We start from the raw sequence: 18,022 nt of genomic DNA, 5'->3' as shown, positions 1-18,022 counted from the left end.
CTGCAGCGGCTCAGGCCCTGCACCCAGGATGGGGATCCCAAACAGCTCAGGCAGAACTGCAGCCAGAAAACTCCCCTTGGGTTTGTTCCATCTTGGTTTGAGCCTCCCTAGTGTCAAAAAATAGGAAACAGGGTACGGGACAAGGATCTTGTATGGGATAAAAAGGTGTGTGGATGGGGTCCGCGTCCCCCTGTGCATGCATTCAGCCATAAAGCTGATCAGAAATCCATCTGCTCACACATCAGTGAGGTTTCCTTGGTTTTGTCAAAGAAAGGGACTCCTCTTATTTTTTTTCCCCCTTGCTCGGTATGATGAAGGCCTATGTGTGCACAGATAGCAGTGCAAGGAGCGAGGTGTGAAGGGGTTTGTTGGATGTGCACTCCCCCCAGCAAAGGGCAGAGAGGGAGAGGAAAGGGAAACAAACACCAAGCATGGCCAGAGCAGGAGGGAGTGATGGGAGGTGCAGAAAGCAGCTCCGTGAACACTGAAGCACGTCCATGTGAAACGTGGAGATTGGTTGGAAAACCCACTGAGGGAGGAGATGCCTTTGATAGTGCTGGTCTGAGAAGGGATTGTGTGCAATGGCAGAACATGGAGCCGCAGCGAGGGGCACTCAAGTGACCAAGTTCCCCAGGCAGGTGGGAGCTGGCGAGCTCCTGGCACCCCTACTTACAGCAGGCAGATGGCTCCTCCAGCACTGCACCTCACCCTGCCCCCAAGGCAGGTTAGGGCAAGGCATATCCCCGCTCTGGTTGCCTCTGAACTGAGGAAGGCGGTGATGAAGGAGCAGGTAAGTCCCCGTATCTGCTTTGCCGTAACCATACTCGGCATCCCACACCACACAGGTTTGATTATCACCCCCAGCTCACAGCCACGGGGGTACAGGAGATGCAGTAGCACGGGACAGGAGGGCAGAGCACAGCACGGGCTGTGCACCACAGCGTGTTGGAAATATTACTGCTAATTGCACAATGGGTTCCTTATGTTCCCTGGAAATGCACTGTGCAGGAGGACTCCCATCCAATTCATGTTTTAGGACAAATCAAGGCAATATATTACTCAACTCAGCTCCTAAATTTGGTCAAACTTCAGCTCGTGTTTTCAGACGTTTGTGAGTTAGGTTGGCCAATGCCACAGAGAAAAGTGATGGGGCAATTATCCTAATTAGGAACAAATGTATTACTTCTGCAAATTATTTAGTGCTTGGAAGAAGGCCTCCCCATCGCGTGACTGCTCTGTGCAGAGTTAACCCCTGCTGAGACCTCCGGGACGTCACATTTCTGGAAGACGAGAAGGAAACCCAATGCCCATCAGATTGGCGAGGCTGAAAGCTGTGCAACACGGGAAGCTTTCACTGCATTCCGAGCAGGCTTGGAGGCTTCCCTGGCATGAGGAACCTTCCTCCCTGTGGGTGCCAAGGACCAGCCTGTGGGGCTCCAGCACCCTGAGCCATGTTGGGTAGGGCACCATCTTCTCCATACGATGAGCAAGGCAGTTCCATCCCTACCCACAGGGGGGACCAGACCCAACAACCACCCTGTGTGGTGCCACAGAGAACCCAAGGCTGGAAGCTGAGCACACCTCACCTTCCTTGGGCAGTCCTTCGGGATCCAATCCAGGGCTCTGTGAGCTGGAATGGTGTGCATCAGCTTTCTTTCCTTCCTTTAGGATACTCCAGAGCTGAGTTACAGAACCATCAGATAAGTTCTTTCAGCTTTCATGTGATTTCAGTTGTAATGGGAGCTAGTAGGGCATGGATGGGAGGAAGGTGTTGTGGCCTGTAAGAATCCTTCGTTGTTTCTAATGAGAGCGATATGCTGCACCTGTGGTAGGATGTGACATGTCTGCTGTTGTCCTTATTTATTTACTGACCTATCTATCTGATGGTGCAATGAGGTTTTGATGGTTGGTGGCTGCACAGGTGACTATTTTTTTTCTTTTAAAGAAGTTTCCGATCATTTCCCTGTGCTGGAGAAGGGCCTGTTCCAGCTGGCTGGAAACCCAGTCCTCTGCTTGATCATGCTGTGCTAATGAGTGACTCTGACTACATTTTTCTTGGTGACAGTTGAGTGGCCTCCCCACCTTTATCTCAACCCATGAGCTTTTTTTCCATCACCATTTCTCCTCCACCCTCCTGAGGCGGGCAGTGACTGAACAGTGTGGTGGTGCTGAGCTCATCGCTGCTGTGCAGCAGCCACTGCAACCCATTAGGAAGCATCAATCACAAAATCATTAAGGTTGGAAAAGTCCTCCAAGATCCCCAAGTCCATCTCCAACCCATCTCCAACCCATCTCCAACCCATCCCACCATGCCCACTGACCACATCCCTCAGTGCCACATCTCCATGGGTCTTGAACACCCCCAGGAACAATGACCCCAACGCCTCCCCGTGCAGCTGTGCCACTGCAGCACCCCTCTTTTGGAAGCAATTCTTTCTAACATCCAACCTGAACCTCCCCAGGCACAACTTTGAAGCCGTCACCTCTCACCAAGCACCCCTTCAGCCTGCACTGCCCAACCCACAGCATGGAGCTGGGGGAGCTGCTCCCACCCCATTGCTTTCCCTTCGCCTTTCTTTCCTTCTCCTTTCCCTACTTGCTCAACAAGGGCCCAGATGCCTTTCCTTTGGCTGCGCTCCCTTGGCCGGCAGCCCGAGGAGGCACCGAAACGCAGTGTGTGAGTGCGTGTGTGCGCGATATTCATACACAGCAATGGAAGACGACCAGCATATAAACATTCTTTACTGTTTGGGTCACAGCCCAGGGATCTGTAAGAGCTTTTGTGCAGAGTTTTGAACACAGACTAAATAGAGCGGGAGTGGGAAAGGCAGAGAGGAGAGGAAGGGTGGGAGGGGGAGAGGGAAGGGGCCGGGGGCCGGGCAGGGGTCTGCGCGTGGTCCTGGGGACCCGAATGGCTGTGGCCCCTGGGCTGGGGGGTGATGCTGGGGGGTGATGCTGGGGGGTGATGCTGGGGGCTTGTTTCCACACGTTTGCTTTTTCTGCATTAAAATGCAAGGTAAATAATAATAATGTTAGAAGGAACATCCGCCAGAGGCCGAAATAACCGGGATCACAGAGCAAACCTCGTCGGGGGGCTGAAGTCCCTGTTTGGGAGTAGGAAGGAGGGGGCTGCGTGGAAGTGTTTTCCAGCAGCTGACAGAAAGGACGGTCCCTCCGGAGCTAATGGGACCCATCTGGGTCCGTCCTGCAGCCGAGAGCGTTAAATGAGAAACTGTTCCTCCAACAGCCAGTTTGGCCCAATATGAAACGTTCGCAGGGAGTCAATGGCCGGTGCTGGTGCTGCAGGAGCCAATAGCCCTGACTTCTTTTCCAGAGCCTCCACCAACACGCTCGTCGTCTTGGCCTTAAAGGGACAGGCTGTGGTTTTTGCATCGATCGTGTGGCACTTGGAGGGTCCCAGGTCCCACTGGTGGTTGTGCTGCTCTGATCCACTGGGTTTGGCACGCATTGAGCCCCTCTGCTCTGCTGGGCATCCCAACAGGACTCACTTATCCAACCCCAGCCAAGAAACAGCAGCCATGGCATGGCCCAAGTCACAGACAAGCAGGACAGATAAATTACTGTCATATGAAACAGGGATTCTTCGGGACAAACGGAAAAAAGGCAGAAGAGAGTATTGGATATATGCAAATTACTTGGGCAATGGAGCAGTATTTGCTGCAAATCAGCTCTCATTGCTGCTTGGAGGAAAGCAATGCTGTCCTCTTGCCCAGCACTGAGCTTTGCTCTCTGGAGCCTGAATGTCATGCCTGAACATGGCAAAGTCCTCAGGCACCCAGCCCATCTTGGGGGTCCATTCTCAGTCCCATCCCCAATGGGCACCTCCTCCATCCCAGATCTGGTTGTGCTGGAGCCCAAAGCGCCTTCACCACACCCTGAAGCCAACCCCAGCAGGTGGGGGGCACTGCAGCTCCAGCCCCGATGGCTGGACATGGATCCTCACTTGTGGCTGCACTTATGGGCCTGTCTGGTGGTCTCCTCCCATGGATGTATGTGGCTTTTGTCGGTGGCCAGGGAGCTGGAGCAATGAGCCAAGCATCTTGTTTCTCTTTCCCTGCTGTAGGCAGCCTGCATTCCCAGCAGCTGCTAGCATGCGGCTCCAGCAGCAAAAAGAAGCCTGCGAGTTCTCCTAGGAAATAAATACTGGGAAAAAGCAAAGCACGTGGGGAGATCAACGTGGGGAAGGACAGGGGTCGTGCAGGGGGCTGGGCAAAACTAAGCACAGGAGAAATGGCTGTCCTGGGAAAAGGGGCTCCAATAGGGCTTGGTAGCTGTGTCCCATTACTTATTGGGGTGACATGGAGCAAAGTGTGGCCGGGTGGCACCAGGTGATGATGTCTGGCAAGGGCAGAGCTGGCCACGAGGATGATGGAGGATCCTGTTCCTGGGCTGTGTCCCCACTGTCCCTACACCCATCTCTTGTGCTGGCAGCTCCCCCTTCGCTGTCTTTCCAGAGGTACTTCCAGTGGAAAGTTCTATTTAAAGGGCTTTTTTTTCCCTCTCTCTTTTTTTTCCCCTTTGGATGAGAAGCCAAAGTGCTGTAAAACACAGTTTCCCACCTAGCTGAACCAGAGGAAACGTTGCTGACCAAAAGTTTAATTTACACCACTGCAGCAGTAACAGGCATCACCACGCTGTGCACTGTGGCCTGGCCCATACATCTCCTAATGGAGATGCTGAGCAGGGAGTAGGTATGCAAAAAGACACCAAAGGGCACGAGAAGAGCTTTATTGCTTTGTCCTTCTCCTACCCTTGCTGGCTGGAGCACAGACCTGTGCTAGCTTCCCACTCTCTGGAGCAATGCCAGGATCACGCTGGGATCCCTGGGCGAAGGGCAGCCAGGACCCCCCCCCTGCCTGGGGTACAGCACACTGAGCCGCACACTGAGCGGTCCCTCGGGGATTAGGCTTAATTAATGCTAATTCCTCTGAGTGCTGCATTTTCCCAGCCTCGGCTGTTTTTAGTGCCTGCTGTGGGACCCAGCCGAGGGTCGGTTTTCTTGGTGGCCCTGGTGGGTCTGCTCCCATGGGGACACCAGAGCTCCTGGAGTCACTGAGATATGGTGGAACATGGCTGGGGATAGGGAGGGACAGCAAGAGCCCTGTGTCCATCTGCTGCTCACACTAGGTGGGGATCTGAGCACTGGGAGGGCAAAGATACCTGCAGGCATCGAGCAGTGATGCTCGTGGATGAGCAGAGGCTGCAGCAAATCCCTTCTGGCATGGGGCTGATGACCGCGTGACTTCAGGGGCCGGAGCTCTTCTGGAAGCGTGGCGACTGAAGGCAATGCAGGATGGACCCAACCCACGGCTGAGCTGTACCAATGCCAACACATGGGGCCAGGGATCAGACCCAGCTCTGGGCTCAGTTACAGTGGCACTGCCAAGGAGCACAGTGCCGGCCCTCGGGTGGCCCCAGGCAGCGGGAGAAGGAAAGGCACCCGAGTCCCGAGCCCTCACCGCTCAGCAGCAGTGGGGTCTGCCCGAGCCCTGGTACGTGCCAGAGGTCAGGGCGTCCTGGGATCGCCCACTCCCAATTAGCAGGTTGGCTGCGTGCCAAACCCTTCCTGGGTCTGCAGGAGGGCAGCTCCCTGCCACGGGGCTTGGCCACCAGCTTCTCTCCTCCCCCCCCCCCCCCAACCAGATCTCCGCAGAGGGGATGTTTGAATCCGTGGTGAAACCTTGAAACGCTACAGCTGTGCCCCAGCAGTTGCCCTGAATGCTGTGCTCTCCCAGGCTGCCCAATGCTCGGGATCCAGCACATTGCCAGCCTGCCTCGGGCTCGGAAGCACCACCGTGCACAGCAGCCAGCAGTGCATGGTGAGATACTGGGAGAAAGCGGAGATAAAAACATCCTGTAGGACATGAGCAGGATGGTGATTAATCCTTGGAAAAGGCTAACTGACATGGCCATCAATAACTACAGTAACTTGTTATGGCTGCCTCATTCCAGCAGGATTACATGCCTGAACACCCCTTAAAACATCTAATGAATGTCATTTTGGTTTTGCTCTCGGTGCTCACGCAAGTGAAGCACTTGGCGGTGCTGGCCAGAAGCATGGGGAGAGCTTCCCACATACCGACCACCTCCACGCCAGCCCAAAATATCCCTGACTGGTCCCCACCAGAACCCCACTGTCGTCTGTGGGTGTCTGCTGGCTTTTGGTGACCAGCCATGGCCCTGGGTGACGTCCTGCTGGAGGACATTCGTCATGGATGGTGACCTGAGCGCAGTGCTGTTGTTGGGTCTTCCTCCTTTGCCCATGCTGGCAGATGTTGCTCATGTTGCCCGTGTTGCCGTGTTGCCCATAGTGGTTCTATGCTGCTGCTCATGCCAGCAGCCTGGCGCTATGGGCAGCTCGCACCAACCTTCCCTGTCCCCAGAGCTTTGCCTTTCCCTGTTAGCCAAGGACCTTTTTGCTGCTTCTTGTACTCTCATCCTCATATTTCAAATTCCTTCCGAGCCAGATCTGGTTTTCATTTAAACATATTGCATTTGAATATATATATATATGTATATAATACAATGAGAAAAGGATTTTCAAGGTAATAAATGGAACACGCGAGCCTAATTATTCAGGATGACCCAATGCCATTCAGTAAGTCCAGAGCATTGTTTACGTTGGCCAGACGAGAGCAAAATATCATTGGATATGGTCATTACTCTCATGAGATTTCAATATATATACATTGTCAGGAGTCTCTGAGTTATGAGGTCCTCCTTGCTGGAGGAATAAACACGTGGGGCAGCGATCCCGGGATGCATGCAGACAATGACAAACCCTGCAACGCAGCACAGACAGAACCCACGGCACAGGCATGGGTCATGGCCACGGGTCAGCATTCCCAACAGGGTCCTGGGGCCATGGTGTGGTGCAGGGGTCCTGGGGCTGCAGACGCTCCACACAAGCACGGCTGTGGTCTGGGTGTATAAATCACCCCAAAGACAGCGTTTCACTTTCAGAGAGAAGTTAACTTTGCTCCGACGCACGGTGAGGCTTTGGCTGCTCTCCGCAGAGCGCCGTCTCCGAGGTCTGCACGGCCGGGAGCCCAGCGGGGCTCTGTTGCTCTGATTTCACAGCGGGGTTGGCCAGCCCCTGTAATTATCCCCTTTTAACAAGGCAGTGTTTACACCTATGAGAAGGGGTCAGCTCCTGACATGCTCACGGTGGCGAGGAGCGGAGTATGGCTGATGGCGGCTGGAGTGCTGCGGTGACCGTAGAGGGGAAAGAAAAGATGGGAAGAAAGAGAGATGTGGAGATAGGGAAGGTGGCCTTACAGCCCAGATGGAAAATGCCACTTGTGATCTCTGCCCCTTCTCTCGCTCCCCAGCTCTCCTTGCACTCCTTCCAGCCAGTATGAGCATCCCTAAAAGCACACGCACAGCTGGGAGCTGGATGGCTGCTGGGTCTCCAATACATGAAATAGCTCCTGGGCTATTCCATGTTCAGACCAGCTAATTTTAAAGCAAACAAGCAAAGGCCAAATGACAAATTATCTGAGAGGCCCTACGGCAAGAGGTTGGAGTTTTATGAGCACCAAGGGCACCATTGCTGCCATTAAATCCGTGGACATAGGGGGAAAATAAGGCCTGATTTATTTGGTGATGGTAAAAAATATTATCCGAGCTATAATTTATTGATAGTTGCATCCTCTTGGCTTTCAGGGACTCTCTCTTGTGCATATGGAACGTATACATATTTGTATAGCCTTATATATGAGACTGAACACAACAATCCTCCTGCATTTGAGAGGTGCTTGCATGGTCTGCTGGCCACGGTGTGGGGGCTGTGGTGCTGGCGGACCAGGAGAGGGCTGCCTGGGGATGGCACGTCCTGATGTGGGATGGTAGTGATGCTCCTGAAGGATGCACAGCCCCAGGGCTCAGCATCCATCCGCCCCCTGCATCCTGCTGGACACCGCATTGCCGGGTTGCTCCGTGCCTTCCTTCCTCTTGGTCCTCTCTGGGAAGCTGCGCTATTGCTAACGAGCTGGGCTGCTGGCAGCAGAGGTGGACGCCTGGGTCTGAGACTGGAACCACTGGGGAGGTGTATGTCGGAGCCGTGCTTCTTCCAGCCCCGCTCCAGCACTGCTGAGGTCTGCAGGACCGAGTGGAATAGAGGTGTGTGCGCTTGTGTGAGCAGAGCTACGCTGGAACCCTTCTCGGTAAGAGTGCACCAAATCCGCCGGCGCAGCTGCAGGCACAGCACTGGGATCCTGCTCTCTTCCATCTGGGAGCTCTGGGCCCTGGGCCCCTACCACCACTGCCACAACCTCAGGGACACTGTGGGCTGCCCCCAGGGCTGGTGATGCTCTCTCCTGGTCCTGGAGCAATGGAGCAATGGAGCAGTGCTGTCCTGAGGAAGGACAGATCCTGCACAGATCAGGGAGAGGGCAGAGTTGCATAGGTTTGTGCTTTGCAAACAGGAACATGGTGCTACTCTCCTGCTGCAACCCCATGCTGCTTTAGGACCCCCTGAGCCATCACCTCTGGGCAGCCCCGGCGCTTACCCCCACCTGCTCCCAGCCGTGGGCTGTGCAAGGTTTTCATTTTCCAAAGCAAACAAGGGCTCGGTGGCTCCCTGGGAGGGGGTGTTGGACCCGGCTGCATCCTTACCTGGCTCAGCTGTGTGCCCCTGCCAGGAGCAGAGCGTGGCACGGCAGGTGTGGGAGGGCAGCACGGCCATGGGGCAGGAGGCTCAGTGCCAGCCTGTGTGGTGGGGGGAGAGCCAGGCTCTGCAGGGACAGCTGGAAGCCACTGCAAGTTGTGCAGTTAGGCTGCCTGATTTTTTTCTCTAACCGTCAAAAAATAATTAAACAAACAAACAAACAAAAAAATTGCACGATATGGAGAGCAATCCTCTTTGCTTTCCCAGAGAAAGGCTCTCTCTACCCTTCTCTCTACCCTTTAACCCACCCCTGCTCTCTACCAGCACAGACTCACAGCAATCTGCAGCACTGCAGCCCCTCCCAGAGCTCGAGGTGCGCTTGGGGCTGCTGGGGTGCAGCAATGTGCTGAGCTCCTGCCTCCCACTCTGGGCAAAGCATGGGGGGACAGCATCAGGGAGTGCAGAACTGCAGCATGGCTCGTTTGTTTTCCTTGGTTTGGGAGCAAAAGCCAGGGGTCACAGTGGGTCGTGCAGACCACCCACAGCCCTGTGTGGTGACATGAGGCTGTGCTGCCCCTTTGCACGGAGCCGTGGCCGGGCACCGGTTGCAGTGTGGGTATGGCCTGGAGATGGGCAATAGAGCCCAGGCAGCAGGGCTGTGTCCGGCTGTGGGACCACTGCACGGCCCATCTGTCTTCCAGCATCTGGAAATGAGGCAAGGAAAGCATTTGTGAGTGGGAGGGAAGAGGGGGGACGCATCCATTGGGGTGGGAACGCTGGGACAACAAGAGGAATCGCTGCGCGCTCCCGCTGTGTGTGCACAGAGCTCCTGCCTGCAGCACAGATGCAGAGCGCTGTGTGTCCCTGTGCACAAATCCCCTCTCAGCTGGGGACCACTGAGGGAACCGGTGTGACAAATGCCCTGATGGATGCCTCTTCCCGAGCCTCTGATGCGTAGGGGAAGGGGATGTGCTACCCGAGCAGATCAGCCACACAGGGGTTCTGGGGGTGAGGAGTTCCTGCTTTGGCACTGCATTAAAACGAGTGTTTTCTCCCTCTCTTTTCTCCCCCTTTGGAGCCATTTGGCCGTGCCACTCCCAGGAGGCAGCAGTGCCTTTCCGTGCTCTTGCAGCTCAGCTGGAGCCAGGGCAAAGCTTCGTGCCACAGGGCTCCCTGCAACATGCGGGTCTCCAGGTGGAGCCCTGGGGATGCACCGCGGATGAGGAGCACCGGCACATCCCCATCACTGGGAGCAGGCAGAGGGCACAGAGCAGCCCTCCCTGTGCCAACAGAGGAGCAGCATTGGCACGGGCACAGTTTTCCCTTCCCACGGCGAGGTGCCCGAGCGCTGCCTATATTTAGACAGTGGGATTTTTTAGGAAACTGTTCTCTTTCCTCCCTCTGTCCCGGCACATGAATATTTATCCCCGGCCATCAGCATTCCTGCAGGAATTCCTCTTTCTCCCGCTGCCGCCAAGTGCAGCACGGGGCTGGGGTGAGGAGGGGGGCAGCCCCTTTTCATTTCCAATCCCCCCCCATCCTCGATGGAGAGCAAACATTGTTCTCGCACAAAGGCAGGCATTGTGGCAGGGCTGGGGATACGGGGGGATGGAGCGCGGGCGGGAGGGCGGCACGGAGAGCCCCCGAGAGGAGGGCGGACGGGATGTGAATGTAAATTCTGTAAATATTTTCTTTAAGGTGCTGGGCTGTAATCCCAGGAAATAGATCCGGTTTCATGGGGAGAAGGGCTGTGCTGACACTTTCTCCCCGTCAACCCAAGCCCTGGTGCAGGGCTGCAGGGCATCAGGGCCACAAAAACACGGGGAGCACCCAGAGAGCCCTGCGCTGTCCTCTCCATGAATGTCCCTGGGATGACAGCTCTGGGACATTGCCAGGAGGAGAGGGATGCTCCATGCCCCACCTTCCCGAGCTGCCCCTGCTTGGGGCTGGATTTGTTTGCACGCTGCCCAGAGTGCAGTACTGGGAAAGCAAAGGTAAATGGTCTTTGGACGATGCTGCTGAGGATGTATGGCCCTGCATTCACACTGCCCCTGAGCTGCAGGGGGGGCAGGTTGTGCCAAGGCAAGGAGCAGGACCCTCTGCCGGGTTGCACCCACAGCCTGTCTGCTGCCTGCTGACAGCCAAAAGTGCAAGTGCTGCTTCCCCAGACCTTGCCTTGAGCACAGCACAAGCACAGCCACGCACCGGCATGGCCGGGGACCATGGCTGCCACCTGAGATATCTCTGCAATGTCCTCACGGTGTCCCCATGACAAAGTGGTGCAAAGCTGTACAGCAGCACGCACAGGAATCCCTATTCCTCAGGCAATCCCAAATCCCACAGTCCCTCTCCTTCCTTTGTGCCTCCCAACCCTCGCAGGGCTCCCCATCGCCGCCAGCCCCAGGGATAGGCACCATTCACTGTGAATCCATCCCGCAGGGCTCTGTGGAGGTCAGAGGTATAAGCGCATTGCAGCAGAGATTAGGGAGGTGTGGGGAGGGCTGCTGAGCCCCTCGCGGGGTGCTGCACTCCTTTGCTGCTGTCTGCACCCTGGCACAGCTCACCCTCCTGCCCTGGAGCACGACCTGGGAGCTGAAGCAGCCCTATGGCACAGTGGACAGCCTGCTGGGGGACCCTGCCCTCCGTCCCCACTGTGAGCCCCCTCACCGGGTAGCCCACCTGGGCAGCCCCAGCCTCACATGTGGCCTCCGAGCAGCCGCAGAACGGGTTTCGAATTTCACTTTCCATGTTTAAAATCTCCTCTCCCTTCTCATTTCCTTTCCCTTCCTTCCCCAGCAGATGTGCTAACCCTGGCTCCAATCGGTCCCAGCCCATCCCAGGGTGGCTGATGGCCCCGCTGGCAGCAGGGCTGGGCAGTGCCTCCCTGTGCGCTGATGCGGGCAGCCTGGTGCTCACACAGCCATTCTGCCAGCATCCCTCACCCCACGGGTACCCAAACGCTGCGACCGCTCCATCCCAAACCCCCACAAGCGCCGCATCTCTTGTGAGCACCGCAGCTGTCAAAACAACACGGTTTTGTCCAAAAACACCAAATAAAGAGCAGAATGAAGGAACCTGCCCCTCCTGGCACCCCGATCCGCTGTGAGCCCCATCCCGATGGCAACGTGGGCACGTTGAGCAGCCCCAGCCGGGTTCGGCTCCATGCAGAGAGCTGGAGGGGTACGGGGGGGGGGGGGTGGGAAGGGGCCGCAGATCGGGGCTGATAGGGCCTGGCACTTTGGCAGAAGTTTCTAGGACAGTTTGTACAGCGTCCGCCCCATACAATGGCCGTGTCTCGCCGCCACGCTGCAGCTCTCATTTCCATGAGCGAGGAATTCAACCGAAAAGTAAACAGGAAAAAACGTTACATCTCACAGTTTATAAATATGTGCGGCGTTATTTAGGCAGCCAGGCCAATTTGCACAGATGCCGCGTATATGCTGTGACAGATCCCCGGCTTGCTTTGCAGCCACCCCTCGTGAATGGGAAGCAGCTCTGGTTCCTCGCCATGTCCGCGTGAAATATCGGCATCCTGGCTGCGAGCGGGAGTGCTGTGGCTCTTGGGAACAGGGCTGGGAGCTGATGTGAGTTGTTTGCACGTAGTGCTGTGAGGCTCAGGCCCCCGCGTTCCCAGCTTGGGCTGAGGGAGGCTTTGGGAAGAGGCAGGGGTGTTTGCGTGGAGGTTTCAGGGCAAGGGGAAAACCCATTCTGGGGGCACCGGTGCACATCTCCACTGCGAGGAGGGGTGCAGGACCCCATTCCCTTGTCCACGGGGCTCTGGCAGGACAGACAAATCCCACGGTCCACGCAGGGCACCCAAACCTTGCAGCCTCTGGGAGGCGGGGACCCAGGGAGCATCCCCTCACCTCCCCCCAGCATCATCCAGAGGCACCCTGGTCCCGTGCCAGCGCTGCAGAGAGAGACACTGTGACTGCGCTTTTCCAGCAAAGCCCCTTCCTCCCCCCTCACCCCCAGAGGTTTATTCAAGCTGACAGCCGGGTGACTTGCTCGTTCCAAGCAACGTCTTAATTACGGGACGTCCTCCGTGGGGCTTTGGGCTGTGGCCGGCAGAAGGAACGACTCCCCCAAGCAGCACTGAGCCGTGAGGGCGGCTCACACAGTGGGGATATTGTTTTGGCCATTGCCTGAACAGCCCCAGCCTCTCAGCTGTAAAATTACCTAGAGGATAACTAAACAAACCCCAGACAAACACTCCTTTAAACGCGCTGCTTGCTTTGCAGCGGCGGTTTCCCCCGGTGTGCTCGCTGGGTTTTCTTTTCCTTCCGCTCACGGGCAGCACTTTCACTGTGCCACAGAGAGGTGCTGAGGGAGAGGTGATGTGTGGAGGGTTGGGGGGCACCGTGGGTCGTTCTGGACCAGGCTCAGCCCCGGCCCCACTGTCAGGGCTGGAGATCTCACTGGTGAGGGACCTTCAGGAGCAGAGATACTCCGGGCTGGTTGGTGCCAGACCTGGTCCAAAAGCCTCCATCCTGACCCGCTGCCTTTGGAATGGCATCTTCCCCAATGCTAAGAGGTGTCACCGGCCTGGCCCAAATCCTGCTGAAATCCGTGGAAAAGCTGCCCCAGACTCCAGCATCACGCACGACCCAGTGGGACCACTGATCTCCTGGGGCTGAGATCAAGCACCAAGAGACGACAGAGCCCCTCCGGGCAGCAGGGGAGGTCAGGACAGGGCTCCTCCAGGAGGTTTCTTCTCTTGCCAGCTGCCCCCAAAAATAGGAGAACAGCTTTGGCCGAGCCGCTCTCAGAGCCAGCGTCAGCATTTCCTGACTCAGTGTTGATTTCACAGATTAAAGCTGGTTGAAAAGGTCCTGGTGGAAATCCAGCCAGCATTAATTTGGGGAAGGGAAAAAAAAGAAAAAAAAAAAAAGGAAAGCTGAGGAATTTCATTTGAGTTCGTTCCGAGGGGAAGGGCTGTGCTCTTCCCACCCAGAAGTTTGTTTGCTCTCGAAATCTGTGCAATAAACACACACGTGTCGAGCTCCCACTGCAAGCGTCGGGCTGCCTTCTGCTGCAAACGTCTCAGCGTTGCTTTTGGTGAAAGCAGAGGGTTTTGGTCGGCCTGGGGCCGTGCCTTTGCTTTCAGGTCCGTGTGTGAACCGCTGACACGCAGCGTTATAACCGCACCAAAGTTTCCATGTTGGCACCAGGGCTGCAGCACGGCCTGGGTCTGGCACAGGGAAGCCGTGTGGGATTTCAGAACCAAACCTCTCCTCCATCCCAAAATAGAGGCACGAGGAGATGAAATACACCCTCATGTTCCCGCGGGCAGAGGGGCTTTCCTTCTGCCCTTCCCGACCCGCTCAGACAGAGCAATGCCCCAAAACACAGCACAGCAGTGTGCGCTCTCAAACATCCCATTGAGGCAGATCCCAATGTTTGGCAGATTCCTGAGATCAGGAAATTCCTTGAGAGTTCGGGAAGCCCTCCAAGCCCGAACCCGAGCGATTTCACTTGCAGCAGATATCGAGTTCTCCTCCCCTTCTGTTGTTTTGGTGGTGGGTCAGTGGGACTTTGGCGAGCGCGTGAGAATAAGAGCAGCAAAACAGCGCGGAAGGCCAAGGGCAGGCGCGGGGCGCAGGAACAGCTGCTCGCAAAGGGAAGCGGAGCGGCCAAGGCTCGGCCATGAGGTCCCAGCGCCGAGCAGGGCTGGAGGCAGCCCAGCAGGTATGGGTTATGCTCATCCCCGCTCCTCCGCGCCTGCAAAAAGCACCGCCGGCTATTTATGGCCGCTTGCAATGCAGACGCGGCACGCGTGATCGGCTCGGAGGACGGGCAGGGCTGGGGGCGGTGGGGTTCATCACCCCCTGGGCTCTGCACACCAATGCTGAACCTCCTCCCAGCTCCAGATCCTGCGGGTGGGATGCCGGGCAGCCCCGGGGCTCTGCAGGATGGTCAGAGACGGGGCTCGAAGGTTATAATCAGCTCAGCTGTGCCTTGGCACCGGCTCCTAAAAGGCAGCAAAAAGGTCAGTTCATACTAGTGTCCTTCGCTATTCCCCAGGTCCCAAAGGAAAAGTGTTCTCTTTCCGCTCCTGTGGTATTTTTCTTCCACCATGTGCAGCGGTGAGGTCATCGAGCAAGGCTTTATGGCAAAGTCCCTGGGCTGCTGCCACCAGCTAAAGGAAAGGCAGGAGATGGCCCAGCTGAGCACATGGCCAAGGAGGAACATGGACCTTCCCAAGAGCCGGAGGCACAGCTCTGCAAAGCGCATCCGCTCTCGGCACAGGACCTAGCCAAGCCCTGGAGAAGCGATCAGATTCATTGGTTTGCAGCATTTCCTTAAACCAAAACACCAGGCTGCCACTCCTTCCACTTCTAGCTAAACATTTCTCACACTGGGGACAGTCCTTAGGCAAAAGCATTGTGCGGGAGAGATGGAAAGGGCCACCCGGAGTCCTCTGAACCCCTCCAGCAGCATGGAAGGGATGGAATTACTTGGCTAGCACACAAGGCCGCCTTCTGCTGCAGACCTCACCTAGGATATGGCAGAGCCGCTTTGGCAGAGCCTTCCTGAGCGCACCCTACAGCCCCATAGCCGTGCAGTTTCCCAAAGTCAGAGCTCCTCGGTTGCTCCGGACCTCAGAACAGTGTGTTGGAATGGAAAAGGCTGGGAAAGTCTTTTCTAAACCCATCACCCCTGTCCCACCCGTGGGACCTCCTGCCTGCCTCTCGCCCTCGCTGAGTCCGCCCTGCCAGCCCTGCTGGAAGGAGGACACCAACAGAGCAACCTGTGTGCCCCCAGCGGAGCGCTGTAACCCGCGGCTGACCCCTCCCCAGCCTCAGCGTGTGCTGCCGCCGCCGCCGCTGCTCTGGCATTTTTATGAATGGCCGTGAGCCCGGGGAAGAGATTTGAGCGTGGATTTGGAACAGCTCCATCCCTTCTACCGCACGCGCTAATCTTGACAAACGATCAGCGTGTGGCTTTCAAAACCAGAGATAAGGCCGTCCGGGCGCTTCGTGTCCCTGCACTTTCCCACGAAGAAAGGGTGTCTGTTCACAGACCGCATCGTCCTCCTCAGCCCCCGCTGCCCCCACCCCCTGGAGGGGCTCCTGCAGCCCCTGCGTCCACGAGACCCTCCTGAACCAACCAACGGGATCGGTGGCTCATGCCCGGTCCATCCCCATCCTCAGCCCATGCACCGGGAGCTGCAGTGTGGCAGAAGCGTGTTCTGGGCACGGCTGTAGGATGGCTGCAGTGCCACCCCACATCCCGCTGGATGTGCCTCTGGGAAAGCTGGGTTCCGAAGTCTGCCTCTCCCAACAGACACAGACCCACAGCCAGGGGAAAAGGGCTCTGCCAGCACCAATGCAAAGAGAGCTTCTGATCCATGGGAATCACGCCCTGCTCGGCCTCTACATCGGGCTGCTCTCTGGCCTTACCACTTGGGGAAATGAATGTGTACTCTGAAAAACTCAGCCTGGGAGAGCTCTTGGGAAGACATCCAGTCCGCTTCCCTACTCCAAATTGGTCCGGACAGACTTTTTTTTAATCTAACCTTTCCTTTAAGATCTCCAGATGGCTCAATACGGTCTCCTCCAGGGCTGTGTTAATTTTACTACCAGAATATCTCTTTTATTAATACCCAACTTAAATTCCTCTTGCTGAGGACATGCTCCTGTCCCTTTGGCAGCACAGAGGGCAGCTGTGTTCCACCACTGCACCTCACCACACCACGGTGGCTGAGGATGAGGATGGACAGAGCCAAAGGACGGGGATGGGAGCAGTGCTGCAGTAGCCCTGGAGAAGCCTGGAACCCTTCAACCTCAACGTGGGTCTGCAGGGGAGTGTGAGGTGCAGCCACCAAACATTGTACCCAGGTGGGAATGGGGGTCGGAGCTGTCGGCTTGCTGACCCATGAAGGGAGGCAATTATTTGGCTGATGGGGCCAAGCAAGTGTTAATTAAAAACCACATGGAGCAGAATGAGTCACTGTTCGGTGTCATCCGCTTGTGAAATTGGCCCTGCCACCCTGCCTGCCCCCAGGCAAGGCGGGCAACCACTGCCCATGGGACATGTGCTGCTGCTTCTGTCTGAGCTCCTATTGCTGGGCACCTCTGGGTGCAGGGATGGGCACCTCTGGGTGCAGGGATGCTCACAGTGGCACCAATAGGCACAGCTCCCAATGCCAGGCTCCACTGCACACGCCCTGGTGAGGACTTGGTTTGCCCAGCATCTGGATTTCACCCCCAGCAGCAGTTCTGACGTGGCTAGCCAGGCACAGGAGAGCTTTTCCCATGGTTTGGGACATCCGTAATGGCTCTCTCCTGTGTGGATTCTTTGATGTCTTATAATAGAGTGAGTTGGAGGCTGAATCCATTTCCTCAGCTGGGACCAAAGCTTGGCTCTCTCAGGTTTACCCAGATGCTTTTTTTTTTTTTTCCCCACAAAACAATTAGAGAACGGAACAACATGCTGAAATGTATTCCCTTTGAGGACCATGCTACGAAATCCAGCAGAAAGTGACCCAGCATTTCAGAAATGGGGATGGACAGCGGGGACGGACAGACCGATAGGTGCCCACGGGCACGGTGGCTCACACCTCCTTCCCAGGGGAGCAGGCTGCTGAGCACCAAGCAGCCTCTTGGCTGCCCTGCTGTGCCCGACTCGGGTTCCAGCAGCATGGCCAGGGGCTGCAGAAACCGTGAAGTGGCAGCAGATGTTTTTTTCCGGAGGCCTCAGACACGCACGTGCAGCACGCTGTTATTAAAACTGGATCGTGCTCCCTGCACACAGGGAAAAAAAATTAAGGCTGTATGCAAGGTTCCTTCTCGGCTTTGGCATCCAGCATTAAGCCATGCAGGCTCGGTAGGCTCGTGTTTGTTATTACAGAGCGGTGCACAGGCTGTCCCTCCTGCATATTCCATCTGCCTGGGATAACGGGGCTCTGCTCTCGCTTCCCCCACCCGATGGCAAAGGCTCACCCTGAGGTCAGGGAAGCGTGGGCTCCAACAGCCCCGTGGTTAATGGCGTGGTGTCGGGCACTGCAGGGATCTGCTGCTGTGGGGTACCTGCGTGTGGGGTATGTGCTGCGGGGTTAACGGGGATCTCAGGAGGGGTAGAAGAGCAGGGCCGGCTTTCATAAGCCACGGTGAGAAGCTGCGGTTCTGCAGGCATGGGCAAAGGGTCCCAGTGCAGCCCTGCTACGCAGCTGCACCCCTGGGCTGCACATCCGGATAGCGGCTGAAACAAACGGGGAGCCCGGAACCGAAGATGAATCTTCACGGGGTGGACGATGCCGGCTCTGCAACTCCCTTTCTCCTTCTGGAAAAGCCACGTGCGGGGTTCGCCGGCCCTGTGTGACCTGGATGCTGGTGCGATCGGGACGGCAAAGGCCGCCTCGGGCCAAGGGGTTCCCGTAGCCTCCCCCGG

Source organism: Gallus gallus, chromosome 20 (genome assembly GCF_016699485.2).
Source record: "Gallus gallus isolate bGalGal1 chromosome 20, bGalGal1.mat.broiler.GRCg7b, whole genome shotgun sequence".
Lineage (NCBI taxonomy): Eukaryota > Metazoa > Chordata > Aves > Galliformes > Phasianidae > Gallus > Gallus gallus.
The sequence above is the reverse complement of the archived record's forward strand: the minus strand, read 5'-3'. Positions refer to the sequence as shown.